This window comes from Macaca mulatta, chromosome 12 (assembly GCF_049350105.2).
Source record: "Macaca mulatta isolate MMU2019108-1 chromosome 12, T2T-MMU8v2.0, whole genome shotgun sequence".
Taxonomy (NCBI): domain Eukaryota; kingdom Metazoa; phylum Chordata; class Mammalia; order Primates; family Cercopithecidae; genus Macaca; species Macaca mulatta.
In genome coordinates this window covers 24,055,928-24,083,499 of record NC_133417.1, presented here as the reverse complement: position 1 = coordinate 24,083,499, position 27,572 = coordinate 24,055,928, and the positions used below count along the sequence as shown (strand labels likewise).

The 27,572-nt window shown below is 40.6% G+C and overlaps 1 protein-coding gene and 1 long non-coding RNA gene across 3 annotated transcripts in view; one reads left to right on the top strand and one right to left on the bottom strand.

Annotated features, from left to right (window-relative positions):
• The window catches only part of GPR39 (G protein-coupled receptor 39), a 234,831-nt gene that overhangs the window by 184,251 nt on the left and 23,008 nt on the right, over positions 1–27,572 (bottom strand). The window lies entirely within an intron of this gene.
• On the top strand, positions 7,822–14,071 carry LOC144333372 (uncharacterized). Its single transcript, XR_013401977.1, has 2 exons — positions 7,822–7,956; positions 13,435–14,071. It is a non-coding gene; the product is annotated as an uncharacterized LOC144333372 (long non-coding RNA).

Here is a 27,572-nt window from a genome sequence, read left to right as displayed (position 1 = left end):
CAGCAGACAACTTCTGCAGACTTAAACGTCCCTGTCTGATAGCTCTGAAGAGAGCAGTGATTCTTTCGGCATGGTGTTTGAGCTCTGAGAATGGACAGACTGCCTCTTCAAGTGGGTCCCTGACCCCCGTGTAGACTAACTGGGAGACACCTCCCAGTAGGGGACAACAGAGACCTCATATAGGTGGCTGCCCCTTCAGGACGAAGCTTCCAGAGGAAGCATCAAGCAGTAATATTTACTGGTCTGCAATATTTGCTGTTCTGCAGCCTCCACTGGTGATACCCAGGCAAACAGCGTCTGGAGTGGACCTCCAGCAAACTCCAACAGACCTGCAGCCGAGGGAACTGACTGTTAGAAGGAAAACTAACAAACAGAAAGGAAGAGTATCAACATCAACAAAAAGGTCATCTACACCAAAACCCCACCTGTAGGTCACCAATATTAAAGACCAAAGGTAGATAAAACCAAAAAGATGGGGAGAACCAGAGCAGAAAAGCTGAAAATTCTAAAAATCAGAGCCCATCTTCTCCTCCAAAGGATCGCAGCTCCTTGCCAGCAATGGAACAAAGCTGGTTGGAGAATGACTGACAAGTTGACAGAAGTAGGCTTTGGAAGGTTAGTAATAACAAATTTCTCCAAGATAAAGGAGGATGTCCAAACTCATCTTAAGGAAGCTAAAAACTTTGAAAAAAAAGATTAGACAAATGGGTAACTAGAATAAACAGTGTAGAGAAGAGCTTAAATGACCTGATGGAGCTGAAAGCCATGGCAAGAGAACTTTGGGACACATGCACAAGCTTCAGTAGCCGATTCGATCAAGTAGAAGAAAGAGTATCAGTGATTGGATCAAATTAATGAAATAAAGTGAGAAGACAAGATTAGAGGGAAAAAAAAACAGTAAAAAGAAATGAACAAAGCCTCCAACAAACATGGGAGTGTGTGAAAAGACCAAATCTACATCTGATTGGTGTACCTGAAAGTGATGGGGAGAATGGAACCAAGTTGGAAAACACTCTTCAGGATATTATCCAGGAGAGCTGCCCCAACTGAGCAAGGCAGGCCAACACTCAAATTCGGGAAATACAAAAATGCCACAAAGATACTCCTTGAGAAGAGCCACCCCAAGACACATAATTGTAAGATTCACCAAGGTTGAAATGAAGGGAAAAGTGTTAAGGGCAGCCAGAGAGAAAGGTCATTACCCACAAAGGGAAGCCCATCAGACTAACAGTGGATCTCTCGGCAGAAACCCTACAAGCAAGAAGGGGGGGGGGGGTCAATATTCAGCATTCTTAAAGAAAAGAATTTTCAAGCCAGAATTTCATATCCAGCCAAACTAAGCTTCGTAAGTGAAAGTGAAGTAAAATCCTTTACAGACAAGCAAATCCTCAGAGATTTTGTCACCACCAGGCCTGTCTTACAAGAGCCCCTGAAGGAAGCATGAAACATGGAAAGAAACAACTGGCACCAGCCACTGCAAAAACATGCCAAATTGTAAAGACCATAGATGCTATGAAGAAACTGCATCAATTAATGGGCAAAATAACCAACAAACATCATAATGACAGGATCAAATTCATGCATAACAATGTTAACCTTAAATGTAAATGGGCTAAATGCTCCAATTAAAAGACACACACTGGCAAATTGGATAAAGAGTCAAGATCCATCAGTGTGCTGTATTCAGGAGACCCATCTCATGTGCAAAGAAGCACATAGGCTCAAAATAAACGAATGGAAGAAGATCTACCAAGCAAATGGAAAGCAAAAAAAAAAAAAAAAAAAAAAAAAAAAAAAAGCAGGAGTTGCAATCCTAGTCTCAGATAAAACAGACTTTAAATCAACAAAGATCAAAAGAGACAAAGAAGGCCATTACATAATGGAAAAGGGATCAATTCAACAAGAAGAGCTAATTATCATAAATATATATGCACCCAATATAGGAGCACCCAGATTCATAAAGCAAGTTCTTAGAGACCTACAAAGAGACTTAGACTCCCACACAATAGTAATGGGAGATTTAACACCCCACTGTCAGTATTAGACAGATCAACAAGACAGAAGGTTAACAAGGATATCCAGGACTTGAACTCAGCTCTGCAACAAGCAGACCTAATAGACATCTACAGAACTCTCCAACCCAAATCAACAGAATATACATGCTTCTCAGCACCACATCACACTTATTCTAAAATTGACCACATACTTGGAAGTAAAGCACTCCTCAGCAAATGTAAAAGAAGAGAAATCACAACAAATTGTCTCTCAGACCACAGTGCAATCAAATTAGAACTCAGGATTAAGAAACTCACTCAAAACTGCACAACTACATGGAAACTGAACAAGCTGCTCCTGAATGACTACTGGGTAACTAACAAAATGAAGGCAGAAGTTAAAATGTTCTTTGAAACCAATGAGAACAAAGACACAATGTACCAGAATCTCTGGGACACAGTTAAAGCAGTGTGTAGAGGGAAATTTATAGCACTAAATCCCTAAAAGACAAAGCAGGAAAGATCTAAAATCGACTCCCTGACATCAAATTAAAATAAATAGAAAAGCAAGAGCAAACAAATTCAAAACCTAGCAGAAGGCAAGAAACAACTAAGATTAGAGCAGAACTGAAAGAGATAGAGACACACAAAACCCTTCAAAAAATCAATGAATCCAGGAGTTGGTTTTTTGAAAAGATTAACAAAACTGATAGACCACTAGCAACACTAATAAAGAAAGAGAGAAGAATCAAATAGATGTACTAAAAAATGATAAGGGGGATATATACACATATATATGTATTCTGTATTCCACAGAAATACAAACCACCATCAGAGAATACTATAAACACCTCCACACAAATAAACTGGAAAATCTAGAAGAAATGGCTAAATTCCTGGAACCATAAACCCTCCCAAGACTAACCCAGGAAGAAGTAGAATCCCTGAATAGAGCAGTAACAGGTTCTGAAATTGAGGCAATAATTAATAGCCTACCAACCAAAAAAAGTCCAGGACCAGATGGATTCACAGCTGAATTCTGCCAGAGGTACAAAGAAGAATTGGTAGCATTCCTTCTAAAACTATTCCAAGCAACAGAAAAAGAGGGAATCCTCCCTAACTCATTCTATGAGGCCAACATCATCCTGATACCAAAGCCTGGAAGGGACACAACAAAAAAAAAGAGAATTTTAGACCAATATCCCTGATGAACATTGATGCAGAAATCCTCAATAAAATACTGGCAACCAAATCCAGCAGCACATCAAAAAGCTTATCCATCACGATCAAGTCAGCTTCATCCCTGGGATGCAAGGCTGGTTCAACATACACAAATCAATAAACGTAACCCATCACATAAACAGAACCAATGAAAAAAACCACATGATGATCTCAATAGATGCTGAAAAGGCCTTTAACAAAATTCAACAGCCCTTCATGCTAAAAACTGTCAAATAAACTAGGCATTGATGGAATGTATCTCAAAATAGTAAGAGCTATTTATGAGAAACCCACAGCCAATATCATACTGAATGGGCAAAAACTGGAAGCATTCCCTTTGAAAACCAGCACAAAACAAAGATGCCCTCTCTCACCACTCCTATTCAACATAGTGTTGGAAGTTCTGGCCAGAGCAATCAGGCAGGAGAAAGAAATAAAGGGTATTTAATTAGGAAATGTTGTCAAATTGTCCCTGTTTGCAGGTGACATGATTGTATATTTAGAAAACTCCATCATCTCAGCACAAAATCTCCTTAAGCTGATAAGCAACTTCAGCAAAGTCTCAGGATACAAAATTAATGTGCAAAAATCACAAGAATTCTTATACACCAGTATCAGACAAACAGAGAGCCAAATCATGAATGAACTTCCATTCACAATAGCTTCAAAGAGAATAAAATACCTAGGAATCCAATTTGCAAGGGATATAAAAGACCTCTTCAAGGAGAACTACAAACCACTGCTCAGTGAAATAAAAGAGGACACAAACAAATGGAAGAACATACCATGCTCATGGATAGGAAGAATCAATACCATGCAAATGGCCATACTGTCCAAAGTAATTTATAGATTCAATGCCATCCCCATCAAGCTACCAATGACTTTCTTCACAGAATTAGAAAAAACTACTTTAAAGTTCATATGAAACCAAAAAAGAGCCCGCATTGCCAAGACAATCCTAAGCCAAAAGAACAAAGCTGGAGGCATCATGCTACCTGACTTCAAACTATACTACAAGGCTACAGTAACCAAAACAGCATGCTACTGGTACCAAAACAGACATATAGACCAAGGGAACAGAACAGAGGCCTCAGCAATAACAGCACACATCTACAACCATCTGATATTTGACAAACCTGACAAAAACAAGCAATGGAGAAAGGAATCCCTATTTAATAATTCGTGCTGAGAAAACTGGCTAGCCATATGTAGAAAACTGAAACTGGAACCCTTCCTTACATCTTACACAAAAATTAATTCAAGATGGATTAAAGACTTAAATGTTAGATCTAAAACCATAAAAACCCTAGAAGAAAACCTAGGCAATACCATTCAGGACATAGCCATGGGCAAGGACTTCATGACTAAAACAACAAAAGCAATGGCAACAAAAGCCAAAATTGACAAATGGGATCTAATTAAACTAAAGAGCTTCTGTACAGCAAAAGAAACTACCATCAGAGTGAACAGGCAACCTACGGAATGGGAGAAAATGTTTTCAATCTACCAATCTGACAAAGGACTAATATCCAGAATCTAAAAAACTCAAACAAATTTACAAGAAAAAAAAACCCCATCAAAAAGTGGGCAAAGGATAAGAACAGACACTTCTCAGAAGAAGACACCTATGCAGCCAACAGACACATGAAAAAAATGCTCATCATCACTGGTCCTCAGAGAAATGCAAATCAAAACCACAATGAGATACCATCTCACACCAGTTAGAATGGCAATCATTAAAAAGTCAGGAAACAACAGGTGCTGGACAGGATGTGGAGAAATAGGAACACTTTTACACTGTTGTTGGGAGTGTAAATTAGTTCAACCATTGTGGAAGACAGTGTGGCAATTCCTCAAGGATCTAGAACTAGAAATACCATTTGACCCAGCAATCCCATTACTGGGTACATACCCAAAGGATTATAAATCATGCTACTAAACAGACACATTCACATATATGTTTATTGTGGCACTATTCACAATAGCAAAGATTTGGAACCAACCTAAATATCCATCAGTGATAGACTGAATTAAGAAAATGTGGCACATATACACCATGGAATAGTAAGGAGCCATAAAAAAGGATGAGTTCATGTCCCTTGCAGGGACATGGATGAAGCTGGAAACCATCATTCTCCACAAACTATCATAAGGACAGAAAACCAAACACCGCATGTTCTCACTCATAGGTGGGAATTGAACAATGAGGTCACTTGGACACAGGGCAGGGAACATCACGCACTGGGGCCTGTCAGGGAGTGGGTGACTGGGGAAGGGATAGCATTAGGAGAAATACCTAATGTAAATTATGAGTTGATGGGTGCAGCAAACCAACATGGCACATGTATACCTATGTATCAAACCTGCATGTTGTATACATGTACCCTAGAACTTAAAGTATAATAATAATAAAAAAGAATACAGAAAGAAACAGAAAGGAAAGAACAGTGATACAAAAAAAATGAGAATAGAATGAAATGGAAATAAGGAATTTAAAGGGATTAGAAAGAAAATGATAGATAAGCAAAATTAGCAAAAGATATAAAATATTTAAAGGTATAATTCAATAAATTTTCCAGATATAAAAGAAGACTTGAATACATTGTACTTGAATATTTCTTGAAAGTCACAGAGTATCCTGGAAAAAATTGACAACAATAATCTAGTACATTTATGAGACTTCAAAGGTAAAGAAAGAATATTTGGGCAGCCAGGCACCCGTTTCTTATGATGGGAAAAAATGAGATTGGCCTTAGACTTTACCATTAGAAGATAGTGGAGTGATACTTTTGGTACTAGGCCTCCAAAAAAACAGTGTGACTCAAACATTTTATACCCAGCAAAACTATCATTCATTATAAAAGTAATGAACCATTTTTGAACCTACAAGAATTTAAGACATTTTGTTATTTCTTGAAGAAATTATCAGGGGAAGAACTTTTCAGCCACCCAAGAGTTGAATGGAAAACAACGACAAAGGCCTAGTGAAGAAGACAGAATCTATTTAAATGTAGGACTAAGACTAAAGCAAGTTGGGATTTATGATTAAAAACACATGAATATTCTAAGCCCTGAAAATGTAGATGTAATATAACTAACAGAAGGGGAAGAAAGAAGCTACTGTATTCAGTATCTTCTATAGCTAGGAAGTCAAAAGATATCATTAGAAACTGGTAAATATATTTATTTAACAGCCCAAAAGTAAATCCTAAGAATATAGTAAACCAAGTGAAATAGAGTAGAGGATGAGAGGAAAGGAAAGGAGAGAAAGAAAAGACTAAGAGAACATTAATCTGCCAGGTTTCCTCCCTATGTAGTCTGTTGTCAAGCCCATGTCATATAATAACCTCTCACCTTGCTGCTTGGTGCCCCAGACACCAAAAACATTTACCTACCCACTCATCCATTCATTCAATGAATATTTATTGAGTGCCTAATATGTACCTGGTATGGCTCAAGGCACTGAGAACAGAAGAATGAGCAACATAGGCAAGACTCTGCCTTCAAAGAGGTTGCATTTAATTGGGAAGACATGTTATAAAAGTAACTGTACAACATAGTACCAAGTACAGGTGAGTACTATGATGAACAATAAAGCAGAAAGGAAATAGAGAGTAACGGGAGGGTGGCAGTAAGAAGGTATCAGAGGACAGAATGAAAGAATGGGTGACCCTTGTGACTATCAAAGGGCAAAGCATTTCATGCAGATGGAACATCCAGGGCAAAGACCTAGAGGCAGGTAAGAAGCTGGCAAGAGCCTGTGCTAGTCAGGTGTAAAATGTGGGCAGCATGGCCTCCTTCGCCACATCAAGGGAGTGTTCTACTCACCTCTGTACCTGTGAGTCCTCCTCCCCATGCCACGGGTGAGCACGTGCGTGCACACACACACACACGCACACATGCACACACACGCACACACGTGCACGTGCGCACATGCACGCACGTACACGCACACATACACATGCGCAAACACACGCACGCGCACACACACACACACACACACACAGCCTCAAAGGTAGCAATGGCTCTCAGCTAGCTAGCCTCCAGAGCTTCCCACAGCCCCATGCTAAACAAAAGCATCCCATCTACCTCTTCCCAGAGCATTTCTGTTCAAGCAGCTGGGGCAGGTTGATCCCACCAGCCCTTTTCCTCTGGCCTCCACCTTTGAGCACTGGACACAGTGGGAATCTGGGCTGAAAATCAGCAAAAGTCAAGCACATAAGGCAAACAGAGTTAGGTTGCTAAGGAAAACTCAGGTACCTTTCACCAAATTGGTTCCAGACTATAACTGGTTCTAAGCTAAGGGAAAACAAAACCCTGCAGTCCGCTGGAGCTATTTGAAGCCTGAGAATTGGAGACACTGATTCAAAGGAAAGGGTGAGCTGTTACTGAACTTTGCAGGGGCCTTTGAAAACAGTATGCTGAGAATAGATAGGGCTCAAGGACAGTATCTCCAATTGAACTTTTAATGAACTCCTGTAGGCGCCAAGAAGGCGGGCAGATAAGGAAGAGCATAGAAACAAGGAACTGAGTAGAAGGTTACATCTGGGAAAAGAAAGTTTGTTTTGCATTGCATTCTTTCTGCTGATGTGGGGTTTATGGGGTATAAATAAAGTGAGGTGGAGGCTCTGAGCGCGGCCGCCATGTTCTCTGTGTGTCTTTGTCTTTTGTGTGTTCTTTCATTCTCCACCACCCCCGGCACGGACCCCAACAAGTGGCGCAGCGAGCAGGGTCAGCACAGGTGAGTAGGGGAGAACAAGAAGGGGAACCCCCTAGGGGCGGGTAAGGCCCAGATATTGTTAAGGGGAACCTTCTTAAGCTTTCATTATGGGGAATTCCATCTCTCTGGCCTCAGAATATTTACAGCTGTTTCAAGGACTGTTGCTGTCTATAGGAGTGGAAGTAAAAGAAAAAGACTTTGAAGCGATTGTTTGCCCATGTTGAACACCATTGTTACTGGTTTCAGTATCAGACTAAAGTGCAGCTGAATCGGAGAGAATGGTTACAGGTAGTAAAAGCTCTGCTTAGAGCTCTCCAGTTAGGGGATATTATGCCTCTAAAATTGTGGACCTTGTGTAACTCTATCACTCAGACATTAGAGTTACTTGAGACTGATTCAGAGTGTGGTGATATAGCCACAGGAGGAAAGGTATCTGAGGATTTGGGAAAAAAATAAATCTGAAATGGAGCCCATTTGTGCCAGGATAACAGAGGATGGGGGGGTAGCAAAAGGGGGAGAAGAGAAAAAGCCAGCTTTTCCTTCTTCTAAGGGAAATTCTGACATGCAGTGTATTATGGAAATGCTTCAACAAATATTACAGATATATTCTTCTAATTCACCTTTGCGAGCTTTCCCTGTTTCTTTTCCTTCTGCCCTGTTAAAAAAGGATTTTCCAGAGCCTCCAACCCCCCGGCTTCCTTATCTTTACCTTTGTTTGGCAAAGTTGAAGCCCTGTTCACATCAGACATACTTTAAATTTATACTAAACACCTGTTTAATATGTCAAAACCAGTGTATATGTATATCTTATTGTTTGTTAAAATATTATGAGTATTTCAATAGTCAATAAATAAGCACATTAATATTAACTATTAATATTAATATAGTATTAATAACTCCAGCTAGGGAATTGTTATGTTATAGGGGTGCATAGGTTCCACCAATTTACACTCCAAACAGAAGTTGAGTATTCGAGTTGCTTAACACATTAACTACCTCTTGATATTTTCTGTGTTTTTAAATTTTAACCATTGTATTGTGTATGTAATGATTCTCAATTTGGTATTAACATACATATTTCCTAGTGAGTAATGATGTTAGACATATAGGTTTATTGTCATTTCTTTGTTCTGCTACTTTTGGTTGGGTTATTTGCCTTTTCTTATTAATATGTTGGGATTCTTTATATTTGGCGATATGAGTATTATTACATATTATATATACTTTTAATTTAAAAAAAATTTTTTAAGGAGCTGGATCTGTTTCTAATTATTTGTGCTTCTTTTGCGCCTAATGCTCAGTTTTCAAATGGTGGCAATAATGTCCAATTTAATGCCTTACAAATTAAATTTTTAAAAGAAATGAAAGCTGCCATTTCTAACTATGGACCCCTATCCTTGGTCTTCTTGATATTTTTTCATCAGAAAATTTGATGATTCCTATAGACTGGAAGACTTTGGGGAAGGCTTTTCTTGATCGTTCTCAGTGGTTATAATTGCATAGCTGGTAAATGGACAAGGCACATGTACAGGCTAGAAAAAATGTTATGTGTGATCCCCCAGGACCCACTGAGGAACAACTCACAGGCACGGGCCAATATGCTACTCTTAATGCTCAGGCTGGTCTAGATGATGTTGCCTTTACTCAAATCAAGACTTTGTTTTTAACGGCCTGAAATAAGGTAGAGATAACAGGAAAATCTTCCCTTTCCTCTGTGAAGATTTTACAGGGCACAAATGAACCCTATCCAGATTTCGTAGCCCATCTTCAGGATGCTGTCTTGAAAATTTTGAGTGCTGGCTTTGCTTCAAAAATTTTGTTACAAACATTGTCTTTTAAAAATGCTTATGCTGACTGTCAAAAATTGTTAAAATCGTTAAAGGCCAATGGGGCCAATTTAGATAAATATATTAAAACTTGTGTTAGTGTTGGAGGGGCTATTTATAATGCTCAATTATTTGCTGGAGCTTTGTCTAAAGCCTTAAAAGGAAATAACAAACAAGGTATTTGCTTTCAGTGTGGTAAACCTAGACATTTCAAAAAAGAATGTCATAAAAATTGAACACTTTTATCCCTCGAGGCAGAAAGCTGCCTTCAGAGGTGTACAAATGTTGTGATAAAGGTCGACATTGGACAAATAAATGTCGTTCCAAAACTGATAGAAGTGGAAATTTACTGTCTCCTCTCCTGGGAAACGGGAGTCGGGGCCCACAGGTTTGAGGCCCCAACAATTACAATACAAGTCTACTACACTATTCAGTGAGCAATGGCTTACAACATTAGGGAATAAATTCAAGTCCTCCTTAAGGATCCCACACCTTACCCCAGTTTCTCAGCTTTATGCGGCAACTAAGCAGAGTGCCGCTGCTGACTTAGCTATTACTCAGCCTTATACACTTTGTCTCCTAATAGAGGAGTATATAAATTAGCTATTAGAGTGTGTGGCCCTTTGCCAAAAGGACATGTAGGACTTTTGTTAGGTCAAAACAACAGTGCTATATGGAAGTTAATGATGATTTCAGAAATCATTGATCTTGATGTTACTAATAAAATTCTTATTATGGTACAAGTTCACAATTTATATGCCTAGAGGCAGGGGAACGTATTCTCAATAGGGAGGGTTTGGTAGCACAGAAAAAACTGTTTTTTGGGAAACTTTAGTTTCTAATCAAAAGCCCTTATGTTCATTGCATATTAATGAAATAGTTTTTAAAGGGTTAATTGATATGGGGGTGAATATGTCTATTATTTGTTTAAATTAGTGGCCTATACAATGGGAAAAAAGATAAGTTTCAGTTATACTCACTGGCTTGGGTGCTGCTTCTGTGGTTTATCAAAACGTAGAACCTTTAACCTGTGTCAGTCCTAAAGGTCAACAAGGTCAAGTGTTTTTTTATATTATTCCTATCAATATTAATCTTTGGGGACAAAATCTTTCATAACAATTTGGTGCTTTTTTAAACATTCTTCATATTTCCTCAGCTGTCAAAAATATGATGTTCAAAATGGGCTACAATCCTTTAAACTCATAGCCACTGTTCACCAGCCTCAAGTTTTATAATTAAAGTATAAAATGACCACTCCTCTTTAGGTGAAACAGTGGCCATTATCTAAAGAAATACTTAGGATTTTAAAAGAGTAAGTCAAAAAACAAATGGCCAAGAGGAATCTAAAGCCACGTACTTCTGCATGGAATTCCTGTCTTTGTCTTGTTCTTAAAACTATAAATGTTTACATTCAACCTAGGGAAAGTTTACAGCCCGGTCTTCCTAATCCTGCCCTTATCCCATAAAGTTAAAAATTAATGGTCATAAATCTCAAAAATTGTTTTTTCTCTATTCCATTACAACCTCAAGATTGTAAAAAGTTTGCCTTTATTATTCCTAAATATAATAATGGACAACCTATTCAAAAATATCAGCAAAAGCTTCTTCCCAGGGTATACTTAATAGCCCTACTATATGTCAAAAATTCGTACATAGGACTTTAAATCCTGTAAACAATCAGTTTCTAACTGTGTTAATTTATCATTGTATGGATCTTCTCTGTCCCTGTTTTTAATAATTTTCAGCCACTTTCTCGATATCAATGGAAAGTGTTACCTCAAGGTACGTTAAATAGCCCTACCTTGTGTCAAGAATTTGTCCATAGGGCCTTGGATCCTATTCGAAAGCGTCATCCTTCTGTTTTTTTATATCATTATATGGATGACATTCTTCTTGCTGCACCCACAAGAGAAAAGCAGCAAGATGCTTTTGTATCATTACAAACTCAGCTTTCTTTCTACTCACTTAATATTGCCACAGAAAAAATTTAACTGGATTTTCCTATTCAATATTTGGGTTATACCTTAAGAACACAAAATATTCAACCCCAAAAAATTCAAATTCGACGTGATCATTTAAAAACGTTAAATGATTTTCAAAAGCTTCTAGGAGACATTAATTGGATGCGTCCTGTTTTAGGAATACCAACATATCGGTTATAACATCTTTTTTCTATTCTAGAAGGAGACAGTCACTTGGACAACTCATGCCATTTAACTCCTTTGGCTTTACAGGAACTCCAGCTTGTTGAAGAGCAACTTCAAAAGGCCTTTCCTTTTGTTTATTTCATACTTTACCTTCTCCCACAGGAATGATTCATCAAATTAGTCGACCACTAAAATGGATCTTTTTGTCCAATAAAATATCTAAACGCTTGGCTACTTATATCGATCGTTTAGCTGAACTGATCATCAAAGGACGGCATCACTGTCGACAACTTTGGGGAGGAGATCCTTCCTTAATTATTCCTCAATTCACTCATAATCAGATCACTTATCTTCTTGCAACTTCTGATTCTTGGCAAGTTGCTTGCGCTTCTTTTGTTGGACAATTTTCTACCCAATATCCTAAGTCTCCGATCTTTTCATTTTTTAGGCAACATTCTGTGTTGCCTTTCTCACCAATTTCTGTATTTCCTGTTCAAGGTCCTACCTTTTTTACTGACGCTAGTAGCAATGATAAGGCTGGATATTGGAGTGTTCATCAATCTCGAGTTACAGTTTGTCCTTATCCCTCGGTGCAACAGGGAGAACTGTTTGCTATTCTCACGGTCTTACTTCATTTCCCTACTACTGGTTGTAACATTGTTAGTGATTCTCAATACGCCGTTTATGTTACTTCTTATATTTCTCAGGCCACTTTACCTCTTTGTGCTACTTCTTCTCTTCAAAAACTCTTTTCCTTGTTATCTTCTACTTTGAGCCAACGTCGAGCTCCTTTATTCATCACTCATCTTCGTTCTCATTCTCAATTTCCTGGACCATTAGTTCATGGTAATACTCAGATTGATTCGCTTTTAATCAGCCACCTACATGCTGCAGAACAAAACAAGCTCGTTCTCTTATTTGAGCTTGTCTTTCCTGTGCTCCTTTGAGCATTCCATCCTTCCATCCTGGGGTTAATCCATGAGATGTCCCTTCTTTTGGACGATTAAAGTATGTTCATCATACCATTGATACCTTTTCTCATTTTCAATGGGCCACTCCGTTGCCATCTAAGAAAGCTGATTCTGTTATTACACATCTCTTGGTTTGTTTCGCCATCATGGGCATTCCTCTTATACTTAAAACTAATAATGCCCCTGCCTATGTCTCTCATAAATTACAAGTTTTCTTACAGCAATACAATATTCAACATATCACCGGTATCCCGGGCAACAGTCAAGGTCAAGCCATCATTGAGCGCGCAAATTTAACTTTAAAAACTCAACTACTAAAACAAAAAGGGGGAAATGAGCCCCCCAGAAACCAGATTTTGAAGGTTCTTTTTACCTTAATTTTTTTGAATCAATGGAGACAATTGCAAGATTCCGCTGCCGTAACCCGTCTTTCCTCACCTCCCTCGGTGATAGTCCCTGCTGACAATTTAAAGGTTTGGTATCCTAATGAAGAAGGTAAGTATGTTCAAGGGCAAGTTCTAAAACAGGGACGGGGCTATGCTCTTGTCCTTACAGGGAGCGGAGCTGAGTGGTTTCCTACAAGATGATTGAGACCCTGTTGAAAAGAAAACTGGATTCAGCATGCATTTCTTCCTTTGTTAGATGTGCCTCGGCGGGGGACTTATTTCTCTTAGTGAGGCTTTGTATGAATATTGGACTTATATTCCCTTTCCGCCCTTGTATCAGGGAGTCGCCTGGGGGGAGGCGGAAATTAAGGTTTTCACCAATGACATTACTTGGATGCCGTCCCCCTATATAGACAAGGACAATATAGAACGGGAAACAGGAATTATAATCAGCACATACCAATTTGGAGTGGAAGAACTTCCAATATGTATGGGAAATAGTCCTCATTGTCTCCGAAAATCGCATGAAGCCTGGGCTGTTCGCTATAATCATAGTCATGTGGCTGCTAAAACTGTTATTATTGTAACTAGAAGCTTTTAATATAATCATACTGTATATAGTAATGAAACTATTCCTAGTTCTTTACTTTTTTGTCCTATTCTAGAGGTTTCTCCTAATATTGAGGTGCTGGAGTGACAACAATATTGGGGAACTAAACCCCGGATTTTATTAGAATACAATGGAATGTAAATAACTGATTGGAGTGTGCACGGTGATTTTCGAATAAAATTTAGTCACATACCTTTGAAATGACACTGGGTAAATAAAAGTATTGCCGCTAACAGTAATGAAACCTTGGTACGGCGTGAAGGAGGCCTGAAGTACAGAGTCATCTTTGGAAGTTGTTAGCTGCAGGCAATGCCATTAGCACTTTTGTGGGGAATAGTCCCTTAATCTTTCTAACCCAAATAACTCCTTTCATATTCAGTTATATCGGAATACCTCCCGATATATTATTGCTTGTGTCCGTAAGCCCTACCTATTATTAGTGGGGAATTTGACATGTGATAATAATACGGGAATTGTCAATTGTACAGATACGTGTACATTTTTGTCTTGCCTCAATCATTCTTGGTGGCACAACTTTACTGGGGATATTTATATCCTCAGGGCTCGTAAGGAAATTTGGCTACCTGTTAACCTTACGCGACCGTGGGGGGCATCACCTCTTGCAACTTATACTTGGACTTCTCTCCAGCGAACCTGCCGTGCCCTTGGACTTATAATTGCCTCGGTGATGAACCTTGTCACCATCGTCTCCACTGTGGCCGTAGCAGGGCTCGCTCTACATCAAAGTATACAAAATGCTGAATTTGTGCAGCAGTGGCACGAACAATCTCACTGGTTATGGCTTCAACAACGAAACATTGATTCTCAACTTGCTGAAAGATTGGACAACATGGAGCAAGCATTGACATGGCTTGGAGATCAGCTCACTGTACTCAGTACTCAGATGACATTACAATGTGATTGGAACTCCACTCAATTTTGTGTAACGCCTGTGCCTTTTAACATCTCTCAAAATTGGACCGTAATCCAAAAATTATTAGTAGGCCATAAAAATATTAGTTTGGACATCCAAGAGCTCACTCAGAACATTTCCGAAGCATTTCGACAGCAATTACATGTGTTGTCTGGAACCGTAACCCTGCAGAAGCTGGGTCAGCGCCTTGCTGCCTTTAACCCATGGACCCAGATGAAAACATGAATTTCTACAATCTCTGGAAGTATATTGTTTTGGACACTTGGATCAGGTCTACTTCTTTTGGTGATTCGATGCTCCCTCTGTCGCCTCCAAAAACAAAAGAAAACACAGGAACAAATATGGGCTACTTTTTTAGGATTGAGGCAAAACAAAAACAAAAAGGGGGAAATGCAGGGGCCTTTGAAAACAGTATGCTGAGAATAGATAGGGCTCAAGGACAGTATCTCCAATTGAACTTTCAATGAACTCCCGTAGGCGCCAAGAAGGCGGGCAGATAAGGAAGAGCATAGAAACAAGGAACTGAGTAGAAGGTTACATCTGGGAAAAGAAAGTTTGTTTTGCATTGCATTCTTTCTGCTGACGTGGGGTTTAGGGGGTATAAATAAAGTGAGGCGGAGGCTCTGAGCACGGCCGCCATGTTCTCTGTGTGTCTTTGTCTTTTGTGTGTTCTTTCATTCTCCACCTGAACTTCTCCCCAACAGAACTTCTGTTAGCTCAGGTGGCTGGCAGAGTAGAGGGAAGAAGCTCAAACCCCACACAGAAAGCTTTCTTGTCTCTTCTCTGAGGGCACTCACTTCAGCACCATTCCCTTGGCACCTACTAGCACCCAGCAGCCTGGCTGAGGCCTCAGAGGGTGTAGGCAAAGGAAGCAGGAAAGAGAGGAATAAACAGCTATGGAGAGGCTGCCCTGTGCCTGGCACTGTTTCTGGTACCTTTACATGTGCTTTCCTGCTGAACTTTTACGAATCCCAGGTGTAGGTAAAAACCATATGCAGATAAGAAATGAAAGGTCAGAAGGTGAACATTTCAAAAATGTACAGGCCTCACAGCCAAGTGCCTGTAATCATATGTCCATTACAAAGTAGGTGCCAGTGGAAAGACGGAGGTCAAGCTCACTTACCTTACTCACCTTTGCATTCTATGAAACACAGCCAGGAGAGGAGCCGAGCAGAAAGCACAATGTTAGTGGCCATCTGCTTTGCATCAATTCTATGCTGATCAGCAGCGGAGACCCTAGCAGGCACAGTTACAACCTAGGGACCTACGAGCTCCATGCAGACATCAATTATGTAGTTTTGATTCCAGCACATTCATGCAAATCTCAGCCCCAGAAGCTGCCATGTCAGGTGCTCCTTGACCTGCCAGAGTCTGGGTGATAAGCAAAGGATATTGGAACAGACAAAGGGCAATGGAAACCCTGATGGTTCCGTGTGGCGCGGACACTGGCAGCAAATGGAAGGCCACATTCCACCATCAATCTCTCTGCCTGGGCTGCCTTTTGCATTTCCAAGCTATCTGACTCAGCCCAGTCACTTCTACCCAAAAGATTTTGAAGGGCCTGTAGGAGATTATACCAGGGGTTGCTAGAAGGTGTCGGAGATGTAAAATTTAAAAAAGCAAGGAAGGGGGAGAGAAGTGAGACCCCTTTGGGCCTATAAGAGAAGAGAGAAAATAATTCCAAGATTCCTTTATATTCTGAGCAGAAGGCAGACACAACATGATAATAAATGCCAATCATCTAGGCCTGTTGAAAAGCTCTTAAAAAAAAGGATCAGTGCTTCATTAAAAACACACTTGTTCTCAGTTCAACTGAGGAACAAAGATGATGAGAAGTGAAGTGGAATGTTTTTGAAAAGTGAAAACAATAAAAAAGGCCTGATGAGAAGCCCTCAAACCCAAGATAACCAAATGAAAATTCAAATAGCTTACGTTAAGAAAGTAAGCACCAGGCCAAGTGTGGCAGCTCACGCTTGTAATGCCAGCACTTTGGGAGGCTGAGGTGGGCGGATCACGAGGTCAGGAGTTCAAGACCAGCTTGACCACAACGCGGTGAAACCCTGTCTCTACTAACTAAAAGTACAAAAATACAAAAATTAGCTGAGCATGGTGGTGCACGCCTGTATTCGCCGCTATTCAGGAGGCTGAGGCAGGAGAATCCCTTGAACCTGGGAGGTGGAGGTTGTAGTGAGCTGAGATCGTGCTACTGTACTCCAGCCTGGATGACAGAGTAAGACTCTGTTTCAAAAAAAAAAGAAAAGAAAAGAAAAGAGAAAGAAAAGAAAGCACCAGAGGCAAATTCTCTATTGGGGAGGAAGACGATTTACAGAAATCTTGCCGTGTGGTGATGGCAGCTCTGGCTTCAGTTTCTGCCTACCTGCTATTACCCAGAACTCAACAGCTTATTTTGACTATTCTCCAATGCTCAGCTCAAGAGGGTTTAATACCATGCAAGATGGTATTTGAAAAACTGCAGTTTGCAAACAGCCTGCAGGGGGTTGTGAAGTGCTGGCTGCAAGAGACAAAATTATTTATTCCTGAAATCTGCATCACCCCATTAACCTCCCATTTTACTCAGGAGGGTACCAAAAAGATGTCTGGGGCTACAGTACCTGGACAGAAGGGGAGAAAAATCAATTTCAGATTCCTTGGGTGAGATTTTGCTGCATGATTAGAGAAAGGCATGATTCTTACAGTATACTTAGAAGTGACTTGGCGGCAGTCAGCATGAAATGGAAGAGACATTGCAGTTTTCTGACCCAATAAAATATGAAATAAAGTATCCTGATGTTATTGGACATTTTCATCTGGTGGGTCTGTGCATTCGTAAACACCCCCTAGAAGGATAAATGTCAAGACAAAGATGTGACACAGAAACAAGGGAAGATGGAAACTCACTGCACCATTGCAGGCAGCAGCCGGCATCAGCGATAAGAAAGCTAGCCCCTGACGTGTGTTTGACAAATCCCAGGGGTCAGCGCCCAGCAACCTGACGACTGACCTCTTCTTATCCAGGGCACACGTTTCCATGGACAGAAGGAGACCTCTTCGCCTCTGCATGTGCCTAAGTGAAAATTCAAACTGCCAAACAAAACATTAGAGAAACCCTTTCTTGTTTTTGTGTGTTGTGTTTTTTTTTTTTGTTTTTTTGTTTTTTTTTTTTTTTTTTTGAGACAGAGTCTCGCTCCGTCACCCAAGTTGGAGTGCAGTGGCGCGATCTTGGCTCACTGCAAGGTCCGCCTCCTGGGTTCACACCATTAGAGAAAGCCTTTTGTGTTTTGTTTTTCTAGACATCAATTACTTCCTGCTTGGCTGGCAAGTGAGAACCAAAACTCTCCACACCCCACACAGCTTGCTGTCTACATTACATGACTTTACTATTTCGTTGTCATCCCTAGCACCATCCTACTATGCCAGGAGAGTCTTGCCCAGGCAGATAATTCAACTGTCCATTATAGGAACTTCTCAAAGGACCCATAGAACTCTCATAAAAGGAATTCATCAAGAGAAGTTTATTCCCTAAAATTATTTAAGTGCTCTGCCTCAAAAATCCTTACCTTGCTATTTCCACCCATTCTAAACTGTTCTATCATGATCTTTACCCATCCTAATCAAGTCCTCCCCATTGAAAGATCTAAATCTGCCTTCAATCAAACTTTGAGTTCTCAACAAATTCCAACCATGCTTTCCCTGCTCCAAGACACCACCAAAGCTGTCATGGTGGGTTTCTTCCTTACTGCAGCAAATAATAAATTCGGTTTCTCTTATCAACTGTTTGTGTTTTGATGATATTTGGAGAGTCAGAATTTGACAAAAAGAATCAAAAGGTCAACAGCTTTATCAAAAAGCCAAGGCACACACTTTAACCCTGATACTCTAAACTTTTAAAAAAATAATTTCTTCTCTAATTGCTTCAGTTGCTAAACTTAATGGATTCTTTTCTAATGGCTCTAGTTTTGCAAAAAATACTTTTGCAACACCTGTAATGTTCTTAGTTAAGGCTCCAAAAGAGGCCTGCTGTCCTTAGGCAGTTTTCAGTCTGAGCAGGCACACAAGACACATGTTCAGTTAATTGTTATGATATTGTTATAACACAAATTTGAGAGATTTGTGGACCCGGACCATGGTGAGCCTAGCAGCTGAAGATATCTGTAAGCAAGAGGGTGAGAAGCAAGCTTCAGCAAAAATGTCGGTTAAGAATGAAGGAAAATACATGAAACATTCAGAAAACTGTCACGAAATGTCAACAACACAGCCCCCGATAATATTAGCCAGCTCCTCTTTACATTCCACTCAGATTTGGTTTCTATTCCTGAGAAAGCTCTTAACTCCTTGGGATTGTACAAACTTACCTAATAGCTGCTAGGCTCTGTAGACAGACTTTGTCTTTAAATTATCTGTAAATGAACAGAATCTACTGGGCCCAGGACTTAGGAGGTGTTCGTAAATATTTAATGAATGACAGAAGGGATAGGATAGGGATGAAGACCAAGGTACAGAGACCAGGCTGGCGGTTACTGCAACAGGCCCACTACTCAGATTCTGCTAATGAGCCATTTACAACCAAAGGTGCAGAATTCAGCAGCTCTCTTGACCAGGTGGGGCACTGCTTTGTCTGTATCATGCATTTACCTGGTCTGCCCAACACTATCACATGCCCCTTGGGTCATCTGGATCTTTACATATGGGACATATGTTCAGGCGCTAACCATGTTGCTTCACTTTTCTGTGCCATTGCACAATTGTCTCTGCATACTAGAAAAATATCTGCCTCTCCCCCTCACCTTCATCCCTGCCCCCACAATCTACCCTATCTCTAGCCTACCCTCATTGCACCCCCATCCCTGCTCTCTATCCACTCCATTCCTTTTCTGCTCCCATCTCATCTCCACTACTGCCCCTGCTCCACGTCTATCTCTCCTGTACTCCATTGCTGCCCCTATCCCACCTTCATTCCCACTTCCTCCTTCCTACTGCCCTGTAAACTTAACCTTGTCAGCATCTCCTTCAGGAAGCTTTCCAGGGCCCAGGCAGAGGCACAAAATTCTTTCTCTAAGAGGAATTCTAGCATCATCAAGCTGTCAATTCCACAGTGCTAGGAGTTTTACCCACTTTGTTCTCTCCTATATGCCCAGCACCTAGCACAACGCCTGGTGCACAACAGAAACTCAATAAACACTCATTGAATAAATGAATGCTTCCAAGGCACTTTGCCTAACACTCTTTTAACACTTTTTGCTCTGAAATGTAACATCTGGTTTGTATGTCTGTCTTTCTCATTACACCAGAAGAAAGTAGAAGGTGAAGACAATTTCTTCATGGCTTTTTGTCTGTGAGGCCCAGCACATGCCTGGCACATAGTGGGTGCTCACCATTAATGGGTGAATAAAAGGGTGAGTGCAGTATGCTACCACCATGCTGGGCACTCAGTATAGTCTCAATAAAAATGTAGATTGCTCTGGTCTAGAGATCTCTATGCCAATTAAGATAAATTTTTAAATGTAATTTGAAAATCTGCTGTAATCTACTAACTAGTTCCTTCTCTATTATTTCAAGACTTGCCCACATGCTTCTCTGAGGAGTCACATCTCTGCACTTCACCCCCTTCCTCAAAACACACCCCCACTTCTGGCTTGCATTTTTCCTGCAAGCTCTCTTGTGTTGATCTCTGTGACTGACGAAATGCCCATGATAGTGGGCTATGCCAGACGAGCCCGTCTCCTTCTGAGCCTGCTGGTGACTAGACCTTCGCCTCTTATTCGTACAGGGACCTGCCCTTGACCGGTACTTGGTGCAAATACCAGCAGTGTCAACCGTTTGCCCTAATGTGTTTCTAGAACGCAGATCATTTCCCCATAGGGTCAGCGTTGTATTGGAGAGTTACATTTCAAGGTTGTTCTCTGGGAACAAATTAGTGAAAAATAAATCACAGGTATGGCAAACAATTTGTCACAGAAGCAAAGGCACAACAATAAATCTCTGTATACATGTTTAAAGCCTTATAAAGCAATGAAAGAAAAGACCTAGAAAACAAGCATAAATGTCCTATATACATCAATTACATGGGAGTGCCATATATCAAGGTTAAGTCTATTACATTATAAAATTTGGCCTAAAATAAATACATAACTCTAATACGTGTGTTAATTAAACTTTTGATTAACAAATTATCTTGCTTACATCATAGAAATAACTCAATAGGGGTTTTAAAGAGTGATAAGACTAATAAAAACTCAAAGCTATCTAGGGATATGAATCAATTCCTTCTTTTGTTCTCAAATTTCTATGTTACAAAAATAGACTTTTAAAATCATGTCACCATAGTATATAGACTCTAAAATGGGAATTATAAGGACTACGGGAATGTAGAAAATATACAACATAACATTTAAAACAAAAAATCAGAACACATGGATGCTGATTGGAACAATGCAGTACTGTATGTGTATAAGTTAACATGTAACAACAAAAACAGCTGTGTTAGGATGATGAGTCACACATGATTTTTAAATGACTATTCTATAATTTTTAAAAACGATCCCATTGACACCCAATTTAAATAAAGGGAACGGATGGGCAATAGGGGAGCTGGAGCCACTTGATAAACGTAAGATCTGTACACAAGTTATCTGGCTCTTACGAAACTGGTACCTTTTGGGATATGTCACCCACTCAAAAGTTTCTTTTCTTTAATAAGCACTGACTCAACATTTGTCCACTGCATCCTCTCTGATGTTTTCAGCTTATTCTAACCTTGAAGGGCCACTGCTACTCTGAACTGAAATTATAGCAAAGCCAAAGGAAATGGAAGATAGCCATTCTCTCCTTCACAGCATTTGTGGCTGATAGATCTGGACACCTCATCAATGGTGAGCTTTGAAACAATTACCCAGCCATTAGCATCAAGTTTTTAAATGAAGCCGCAAAGCACCGCCAGACTCCAGCAAATTCAAGAGTTCAGAAGCCTAATTAAATCACAGTGTTAGAGTAAAATCTCATAGCCGACGTGGTGGCTCATGCCTGTATTCTCAACACTGTGGGAGGCTGAGGCAAGAAGACTGCTCGAAGCCGGGAGTTCAAGACCAGCCTACACAACATAGTGAGAACCCCATCTCTACAAAAAATAAAAGTCAGCTGGGCATGGTGGTGCATGCCTCTATTCCCAGCTACTTGTGAGACTGAGGTGGGAAGACGGCTTCATCCCAGGAGTTGAGGCTACTGTGAGTTATGATTGCACCACTGCACAGCCTAAGGTGACAGAGTGAGACCCTGTCTTTAAAAAAAAAAAAAAAAAAAAAAATCGCATAATGCCATAGACTAGTAATTTATAGAATTCAACTATTTGCTAGTGAGACCAGGGAACAGTTCAATGGTTTGGGCAATTCTGACTTGGGGTCAGTATAAGAATACAAATGAAGGCCTACATAAATATTTTAAAGTTACAAACCAAACTAATGAATTGTTCAATAAAGTACTCTATCCTCCTTCCCTGACAAATACACCTTCACAATGACAAATAAAGTACTCTATCCTCCTTCCCTGACAAATACACCTTCACAATGACAATTTTTTTGAGAGAGGGTCTCACTCTATTGCTTAGGCTGGAGTGCAGTGGGACAATCATGGCTTACTGCAACCTCTACCTCCCAGGCTCAAGCGATCCTCCCACCTCAGCCTCCCAAATAGCTAGGACTACAGGTGCATGCCACCACCAAACCTGGCTAGGTTTTGTATCTTTGTGGTAGAAACGGGGTTTTCCTATGATGGCCAGGTTGGTCTCAAACTCGTGGGCTCAAGAGATTCACCCTCCTTGGCCTCTCAAAGTGCTGGGATTACAGGCTTGAGCCACTGTGCCTGGCTGACAACATTTTTAAAATATGTTTAAAGTTAGGGTTTTATGTGACTGCAAGTCACAAAATACCAAAGACCAGCAAATTGACTAATCATTGTCCATGTGTGGGTGTTCTGTTAATTCAGATATTCCTCAACTTACCATGGACTTACATCCCAATAAATCCATCAGACACTGTAAATAACATAAGTTGAAAATGCATTTAATACACCTAACCCACATCATAGTTCAGCCTAGCTTACCTTAAATGTGCTCAGAAGGCTTATATTAGCCTATGGTTGGGCAAAATCATCTAACACAAAGCCTATTTTCTAGCAAAGTGTTGAATATCTCATGTAATTTATTGAATACTGAACTGAAAGTGAAAAAAAGAATGGTTGTATGGGTACTCATAGAGTGCTTTCTCCCGAATATGTGTTGCTTTGATGTCATCCTAAATTCAAAATATCATAAGTCATGCCATCATAAGTCAGGTACCATCTGTACTTTAGTAATATTGGATGAGTGATGTAATAAAAGCATAAATAATTCATAAGTTATTATATATTTGTTTCACAAAATTAACTTTCCTTGCCTTCATTTCAGCAAAATTGCTAATGTTATTCAAATCAATAGTTTTCATATTATGTTTATTCTAAAATAAAATGTGATTGCATTCAATGTATAAAACTTGAACGTTTTTAATCAAAAATTCAAATTACATTAAATTTTAAAATGTAAATGAAAATTAAAAGAGAAAATATTAACTATATTGAATACATTCCAGCTATTTATATCAGCGATATTCAAATAAAGCTAATTTTTATTCATTTTAATGTAAATTAAATCTTAGTAACTATTTAAAAAATGAGAGTATTCCTAATTATAGCAGTCCATGCCTCTCTAGTTGCCAATGCAAAGAATCAATATTGCCTAAATACGTAGAGTTAAGAGCAATATAAATTTTTTAATATTGAAAAATGTTCTTCAGTCACCATGTGCAAGCATTGGGAATCTGTATCTCCGAAACCACAAATTGTAAGAAAAAAAAGCAGCAAGGAAATGGGTACTCAGTATGGCTGTGAAACCACACTTCATTATACACGAATCTATTGCATCGGTGCTGTGTGAGCGGAAGAATCCAACAAGGTAATTCATTTGTTTTCTCTTCTTACCTAGGCAGTTTTGCTGCTCAAATCTTCCCTGAAGTCCAAAGCTGGGTCTGACTCTGCCTTTTGCAGGGCCATGAGCCAAAAGCCTTCCTGGCAGTCAGACAGTCCCACCTTCTGTTTCAAGGACACAGGACCAGAGATGGAGGAAAGCATTTCCCTGGGGCCTGAGCAGTGTTAACTGCAGTCAGGGAGTGGACATTCAGAGCATCTGTGTGCTCGTTACAGGAAAGGACCCCCACTCCCGCCACACCCACACCCAGCCACAAGGACTCAACTGCAGAATCCCATTGCCTCTAAGGCAGGCAGGGAGCAAATGTGAGATGAGACGTGGGAATCTACTGTTGTCTACATGGGTTGGTTGCAACGACCTCACGCTTCTAAGGGAGTGATCAGTCACCACTCTGAGTGAAATGTCTGTGTTTCAAGATTCGTGTTTTTCTATTTCTTAGACCCAACCACCTCTCCTGCTTTCCAACTAAACAATCACGTCACTTTTTCTAAGAGGGAAGGAAAAAGTGGTTGGGTGGGATTCACCGAGACAGGGTAAAATTGGGTCTCTAATGTGGTCCCTTGGTAAGTGATTTTCAAGGCCAATTGGGACTCTACAGGCTTTTCGCCTTGACACTGACTTTAGAACCTGAAGTCCCCAAGCAAATAATGTCTGAACTATCAGCAGTAACACCCTGGGAATACACACAACGGGAACTGGAGCCAAATCATCTCCAGAAGCAGGTGAAATTCATGGGTGTGAGTGTGAGCACAGGGCGCGGTCTCCTCTCTGCCTGAAGAACGGATTCCTTCCAGGGCCAGACCTTAGACCATTCAGGTGTTTTGTGACTTTCGGTCATATAAAACCCCAAGCCTGAGTCTTAGATCATTAAGATACAGAAAGTTTCCCCTCAGAGGTTAATGACAATCCAGATATAAATAGCTGGAATGACAATCGTAAATAAGTTTAAACTAGTTGCTTTCCGCCTAGCACCTAGCAAACAGCTAAATGGAAGAAATGGAAGCTTGGGTGTGATAGAGAAGGCGAAGAAAAAGAAAAAGAAGTCAGGTGTATTAATCACTCATCCATTAGGGCACTGCCTGGGGCCCTTCCACTGCCACTTCCCACGTGCAGCACCAAGCCCAGCATTTCATTGTGCTGCTTTGTTAAGTACAGATGACTCCCCGACTTGAAGGGTATACAAACTTTTTATTCTTCCTGGTATTTTCAGTTCTTTCCATGGTAGGCATTCAATAAACATTTGCTATCTGACAAAAAAAAAAAATGCATCTATGCATGAAAAGAAAGCCTGTACTGGAAAATGAATCCAGATTCCAAGAGTTTGAAAGCTAACTTTGGAAATGCAACGTATCTGTACACGGGGAACTGTCTGCCCTGACCATGATCCCTCGCAGGGCTCTGCCTCTCACTCGTTTGTATATGTGTCTCATTTCCTGTTCTGGGAGCGCACAGGGGTGGACGATGTAACCCTCACTTCGGGCCCAGAGCAGAGGCTGGCATATAACAGGCATGTAACTATACTTATTTGTGAAAAAAAATCAAGGAATAAAGAAAATAAACAGTCACTTGAGTCAGGCTTCTCATCAGCATGGCTATGGATCAGCCTGCTTGAGTTTTTAATTTAAACAAAAATTTATCTTGGCTGAGGCCTTTCCCCACATGGACAATCAGCAGAGAAGAGCGTGTCCTTCAAGCAGACAAAGGCAAGCAGGCTAGAGGGAACGTGAGGCACGACTGCTCTGAGCACCCCCGCCACACACACTGGTTGTGGAAAGTCAAGCCCCGCACAGGGCCCATGTGCCTCTCACATCCTTCCTGGGGCTGGTTGCGACTGAGCCATTTTAGCCTGTTTTGATTTTTTTAAATGACAATTTTGCCATTATTATTATTTTTTAAAATCTCAGTGACTGAAAAAGTTTCCAACTAGGACATTCTCCAAAGTACTTTGGCTGAGCATGACATGGGTTCCTTCCTTCCACACTGACCCTGATGTCCGTGGTTGTTAAGCTTTGTTAACTAGTGAATCTCTTTCCATTTCCACCCTCTCGTTAATCCAAGCACCGGGTTGGTATATCCTTGCCCAGTTCTGGAATTCAAAGTAATGTCAAAGCCATTTCCAATTGTTCTTTCTCTTTCCTGCATCAATCGATCACCCAACACACATGTCCTTCCCCTGAAAAGCTGCCTCTGCATCTCAGTTCACACCCCTAGGAAGGGGCAAAAAGGGAACTGGGATTGGAACCCAGCAGTCCAGCTCCAGAGTTCGTGTTCTCATGTCACCACCCCTTTGCCCTAGTCTAACCAAGAACCACAATTCAGGTTATTGTGAGAGCAGGCGAGAGATGGTTTTCAAACCTTCCTGCCACAATAGAACTCACTGCAATTAACCACTGCCGGAAAATGGCCACTGGCCCTTCGTTCAACATTTCAGTTAGTGCTGGCACTAGCAAGAGAAGGACTCTGTCCTTTAGAGATGGCTAGGGTCCGTGACCTGCCATCAGCACAGGGGGACTCTGTGATGTTTCTCCAGAAGTACGGCTGAGCTTCAAGGAGTCACCTGCCATCTGCAAACCTTTGTCAGGAGGGCTCTGTGGTCACAAGACATAAAGTAGGATGGGGATAAGTAGGTGTCATGTTTCGATGGAACCCACAAGCTGTAACAATGCACCTTGGAGTCCAATCCCTTTGTAGACAAACATGTGAGGCAGCCTGGAGCGCCTCATAGGAACTGGAGACAGCACAGACCATCCAGTGGTGTTCAAATCCTTTAAAAAACAAGCAGCAAACACTGGGCCAAACAAAACACATTGTGGTCACCGCTAGCTCCTAGGCTGCCACGCTGTGAAATCTGGTTGGTGACTCAGGTTAATGGATAAATGCTTTGGATTCCCCTAAGATTTTTAAACATCACTTCTCTCTTCAGAGCCGGCTAAACCTGTGTTGACGTGGAACCACCTCAGGAATAAGCCCCCACAGAATCATCTGAAGCAAATTAAAGTGTTTCTCTCAAAACGATCCTTTTTCTGGAAGGCATTCAATCGGGGGACTCCTTCAACTCTCTGTTTTCTTTCCAAGTGGTAGCTTTCTGCTCTATGGGGAAGATAAGAGCAATCTCAGACCTATCCAAAGGCATCTCATTTTCCTGTGACAAAAGTCCCACCATTGTCAAGGGGAGCCACGTCTGAGCAGCCTTTCAGCAGGGTAATCTGTCCTCCTTCACAGCCATTTACCAAGAGCCTTTTGGCATATTGCCTCAGTGATGTTTGAAAGGTTATTTCTACCCACAGTAGAAATACACAGTACCCTTATTTTGACCTGCTCATTAGCCTGTCATCGAGACACTGTCACCACAAAAAGTAAAACAAAATAAAGTAGTTGCTCACCCTTGGTTTTCTCTCGATTTTTAAAATAAACGATAGGCATGACACCATTGTGATTTTCCGAGTTTAGCTGCTGATTTAAATCAAATTTCACATCTAACGCTTATTACAAATGGCCAGGTGGAGCATGAAGAGAAATCATGTTTGCGATTTGGCCCCCCAAGCAATTTATGTTGGAGAAATGGAGAGCTGGGTCCTGAGGGAATACTCTTATGAATGTTATTATGAATAGCATCAGGCCTCCAGCCCAGCATTTTGGCATTTGGCACTAATCACTGACGCGCCACATGTCATCAGAATTAAACATACACACGCTCGCTGCTACATATTAATGTGCTGCCATGGCAGAGCAGGGGAATTCCGACAGCCA